Below are 5,368 nucleotides of genomic sequence, written 5' to 3'. Positions count from 1 at the left end.
TCCCTACAAGGGCAACTCTGGGCAACTATAATCTTGAGTGAAGGTGCCAGAGACAAATGCAGGTGTGATCTCCCTGGGGATCTCTTGATGAGCCCAGCCAGCATAGAGGAGGAAGGTGTCCCATTCAGACAGAGGGGACAATAGCTGAATCTGCATGCAAAGGGGAACAGAGTGGGACAAAGAGCCTCTGGAGGACATGGGAGGTAGACTAGAAGCTGGTGGGGGTGATCAACACCAGAGGAGCTGAGACCAGGAGTTTAGGGGCAGAAAGGGTTGGCAGGACAAGGTAATTGTAGAGGCAGGAGTGTTTTTATCAGCTGGCAGTCACAGCAGTGTCACTAGTCACAGGTAGACACCAGTCTACCAGTGCCAGATGGTAGCAATTTGTAGGCATGGTAATGATTGATTGGAAGGATAAAAAAAGCCCTGTACTGGCAAGGGAAAAAGAGAGAAACAAGTTGAAATGCAGAGTCAGTTGAGGCTTAAAAGGGGAGCTAGAACAGGAATGAGTTAATGCCAGCCGAAGGGGTTAAGGAGAAGAAGAAAAGCTTTTTATATATGTTAAGAGCCTGAAAAATACCAGAGAGAAAGTTGTTCCATTAATAAACAAGGAGGGAAAGTAAATCAATGGTAGTTTTAAATTGGGTAAACTACTGAACTGCTGTATAAAACCTGTTAGACAAGAAAAATATGGAAAAAGGAATGGATAATTAAGAAGCAATGACGACTTTGTCAAAGCTATTGATGAAAAGCAGGTAAGAGAATACTTAAAACAACTGAATATATATACAGATCAGCAGGTGTGGATGCATTTCAGAGTGCTGAGGGAATTAGCTAATGAACTTACAGAAACACTGGCAATTATTTACAAAAAGTTACAGAGCACTGGGAAAGTACCAGACGGCTGAGGGGGAAAAAAAGCAAATGAAATACTAAAGTTTTAAGAAGGAAGGGAGGAAATGCAATCCTGGCAATAACTGCTCAGTAGTCCAAATTCAATCCCTGATAAAGTAATGGAATGTATATTTAAAATGGAAATGGAACCATAAACACAATTAACAGCATGGGTTTTTTCAGAATAAATCAGACCAGACAAACCTAATTGCTTTTTAGATCAAGTTACAGCAGTGGGCAAAAGGAACAGAGGAGATGTAATGTATCTGGACCCTTCAAAAGCATGAGGTTACAGGACCCAACCCAATCTTAGGTGAAATATGAATTAAAATTGATGTGAATGTCAGCATTGTCACAAAGTAAAACCTGACTGAGGCACCATAAACAAAAAGCAGCAATAAATGGCAGTGCATCAAGCTATATAGTGCACAATAGCCTAATAATACTGCGCAGTAACATATTAGCACTGTCCATGCTGTGAGGATTTTTCGGCTACTGCATGGTCAGCATCTTGTGTAGACGTGCCCAATGTGTGCGCAAGAGAAAACATTGGAATAGTGCTCAAGTGCAGCTAGAAATATAAGCAGGAATAGACAAGGTGCAGCCAGAATCATGATGGTGAGCCCTTACTCAGAAGAATAATTTCACTGATGTTGATATGACCACTCATGTGGGTTAGCAATCTCTAGCATGAGTGAGGAATATATAATATCATGCTATATAAAACGTGCAAAATGGAAAGTCATTTCAAAGAGAAAAATCAAAATGTTTCATTCTAAAAATGTCAAAATGGGATGTTTTTCTTCAGAAAAAAAAGTCCAGAGAAACTGATAGTTACAAGGAAGAGTCAGATATTAACAAAACTGCAGATTCCAGCTGAATATGTTTTCTTCAGAGTTTTTTCTGATAAGCTGTAGTTCTAGTGTCTTTTCTATGTAGCACTGCGGAGACTGCATCAAAAATCCTGTGTACTGTTTTGGGCATCTCAATCTCAGAAGGATGTCAGGAACTTGGAGGGAATCCAAAGAAGAGTAATACAAATGATTAAGAGTCTGAAGGGATTGATTTATAAAGAAAGATTAGATTAATTATATTTTGGGCAAATGCTGATTAGGAGTATATTTTAACTATCTAGAAGTAATTGAAGGACATAAACATCAAGGAGGGAATAGATTAATTTGGGGTGGTCCCATAAGGTAGGATGGAATGAAGAAGAACAAAAGAAAGTATATACAAGATATCAAGAAACATTTCAGAATGATGCAGTTTTTTTAAAACTATGAAACAGTTGTTTAAAAAAGTCATGGAAACCTTATCATTAGAGTTATTTCAGACTGAACAAACCACTTTTAAATATAGTAGGGGACAATCCTGTAAGCTGTTCTAATCAGTCTTCTCCATGTCTGGTTCCTTGAATCTCTGAACAGGTTTGAGACCATCATCTTGAGTGAGTCAGTCTATGTAGTTCCCATCCCCCCCAAAACAATCTTTCTGGCAGTGTTATGTTAACTTTGACTGATGGGTAGATCAGATAATGAAGGAATTCCCTCAGGTACTGAATGGGTGAGGTATTTCTTTAGCTGACCCCTGTCATTTATTTCATTATAATTGGATACCCAGTTGAGGTGCCATTTATGGCATTTATCTGGTGTTATTGCATGGCTATGACAATAAAAAAAAATAAAATGACACAGCACAGTATGACATGATTAATACAAATATCTTCAGCTATATTTAAAGGCAGCAGTATAATAGGCTTCTTTTTCCAAGCCGAAGGCCATATTAAAAAAGGGACCTTATTGCAGGGATGCTGAACAGTGTCTTGCTTAAAACATAGGTATGTACAACTCATAATTTAAATTCAAAACTGAGTGAAGAGAGAAGGTGGTAGACATGTTTTGCTGTTTTGTCCAGTAGGTGAATGGTCACATAAATTTCTCCTTAGCCTGAATCCATGTATCCCATTTTCTAAGATAGCACTCAAACCTCCAGGCTATAGGCTGAGCTAGATTCAGGTTATCCTCTACCCTTCCTGGTGAAGCCAGCCAAAGGGTCAGAGTGCCATAGTCTTGGGGTCTGTGAACAGCAAGCAGGGGGGAGCCAGTGAGGGAAGCAATTCTGGGTGGCTCCTGAGATCATTGTCCCTTGCTCCCAACTATTTATAAAAAAAAAAATGATGCAGTCCCAGAAGCAAGGACCAGGAACCAGAATCCAGGGCTCACTGGACATCAGTCGCCCCTCTTGTTTGCTCTCCTTGCCTCAATTTTATTGCACTCTTGGCTGCCCACTTTCTAGGAGAGAGGTGGGTTTCCAGATACACACCCTTCTTCAGCATTTTGTATTTGCCAACTTAGGTGCTGACTGAGATGCCCTTGCTATGCATCTGCCTGTGATTGACTGTTGAGGTGAGTGGGAATGTATGCTGCTCCTATCTAAAGTAGGTGTTAGGAGTCTAAATAATCTCTTGTCCATCCAAGTTCTTTGAGGGATTTTGCATAGATAAGTCATTCCTGCCATGCCCCTCTCTTGCCCTCAGAGCAAGACCCACAGGTATACCTAGTGAAGCAAATATACATGTCTAAGTTTTGCATTTAAATATGAACCATGTTTGAATGAGCTAACGATAGCATAGGTTAATGTAGGCATTCATTGTACTAAGCGATACTCACAGGCGTTAAGTGCAAAGCAGCATATGAAAAAGATTCAAGAAAAGTTGCCTGAGCTCCGAGGGGCTCTATCCTTTTCACAGCTCAGGCAGCACCTGGCTAGCTGGCAGCATAGATGGGGGCAATGGGAAAGGTAGGGAGGCTCTGAAGAAAAAAAAACATAATTGGGCTGTTCGCACTTCATTCAATGAGCTGGTCCGGGCAGTGGTAGGAGGCACCGTGGCCACTGGACGCTCTGACTGGTGGGAGCAGCGAGCCTAGCTGCTAGTCCTGCTCCTGCTCACCGAACCTCTAATAGCAAGTCACAGCTGTGCACGTATGGGACAGCCAGAGATGTTTTTTTGCCTTAAGGTGTGACTGTTCCAATAAGTGGAGCAACACTAAGGCAATTAACATTTGTTTGGCTTATAGCATAAGGTGTAAGATGGCCTTTACTCAGCCCACTGGTTGAGGGCCTAAAGCCATTCCCTATGACCAGGAACAAAATGAAGACCAAGACTTACTCTCAAGACAAAACTTAAGTATGATTTCCAATCTGGCCATTTACATATATCACCCATTGGATGCTTTGGGAACCCACACTATACATATAACTTCCTGCCCCCAAAAAGTTCATGTTTACCAGACTAAAAATCTTTCCTAATTTAATTATGACCCAGAGAATATTTGCATCTTTTCAGACATGAAGATTGCTAATCCAATATCCTAATGATACCATCTCTCACTTAATTCCCCACTGTGAGGAATGTCCTTCCAGTGGTATTCTTACAGGTCTTCCCTGTTGAAATGCAAATTCATCATGGTCTAGAAGGGTCTGTTTGATGAGTAAAAAGACTCATGGCAGATGCTAATTCTCAGTGTTTATTTCTCCTTAGCCATTTAAGCTTTGAGCCTCTCCCAGGCACATAACTCATTATGCAATCCTGGCCCTATAATTCATAGATTCATAGATTCATAGACATCAGGGCTGGAAGGGACCTCGGAAGATCATCGAGTCCAGCCCCCCACCCAAAGGGCAGGAAGTCAGCTGGGGTCATAGGATCCCAGCAAGATAAGCATCCAGTTTCATCTTGAAGGTGTTCAATGAAGGCGCTTGAACCACCTCCGGCAGCAGGCTGTTCCAGACCTTGGGGGCTCGGACATTCTTCCTTATGTCCAGCCTGAAACGGTCTTGTAGTAGTTTGTGACCATTCGACCTCGTCATCCCTTGGGGTGCTCTGGTGAACAAACGTTCCCCCAGATGCTGGTGGTCACCCCTGATATACTTGTAGGTGGCCATCAGATCACCCCTGAGCCTGCGCTTTTTCAGGCTAAAGAGCCCCAGGGCTCTCAGCCTGTCATCGTAGGGTCTGCTTCCCTGACCTCTGATCATGCGCGTGGCTCTTCTCTGGACTCTCTCAAGCTTCTCCACATCCTTTTTGAATTGTGGAGCCCAAAACTGGACACAGAACTCCAGCTGCGGCCTCACTAAGGCCGAGTACAGGGGGAGAATGACGTCCCGAGATTCGTATAATAACTTATATGAAATATATTTATATCAAACACCACAGTTCATATAAATAAGGACAATAAGGCTGAATACAGTTTGGTGATACCTATCTGTAGAGAATACACCTGCCATATTAGTAAAACAAACTCAGGAAAACATGCATGACATCCCACGAACCCCCCAAAATAGTGTAGGTTCATCATAGATTCATAGATGCTCGGGTCGGAAGGGACCTCACTAGATCATCGAGTCCGACCCCCTGCATAGGCAGTAAAGAGTGCTGGGTCTACATGACCCCAGCTAGATACTCATCTAACCT

The 5,368-nt window shown here is 42.2% G+C and overlaps 1 long non-coding RNA gene across 2 annotated transcripts in view; it reads left to right on the top strand.

The window, feature by feature from the left end:
* Window positions 1-495: 495 nt before the first annotated feature.
* LOC102387950 overlaps window positions 496-5,368 on the top strand; it is a 36,878-nt gene continuing 32,005 nt past the window's right edge. For both annotated transcript variants that reach the window (XR_324397.3, XR_324398.3), the window contains exon 1: window positions 496-755. This is a non-coding gene — a long non-coding RNA (uncharacterized LOC102387950). The remainder of the gene's footprint in view (window positions 756-5,368) is intronic.

The sequence above is a fragment of the Alligator sinensis genome, unplaced genomic scaffold, assembly GCF_000455745.1.
Source record: "Alligator sinensis unplaced genomic scaffold, ASM45574v1 scaffold129_1, whole genome shotgun sequence".
Classification (NCBI taxonomy): Eukaryota; Metazoa; Chordata; order Crocodylia; family Alligatoridae; genus Alligator; species Alligator sinensis.
The sequence above is the reverse complement of the archived record's forward strand: the minus strand, read 5'-3'. Positions and strand labels throughout refer to the sequence as shown.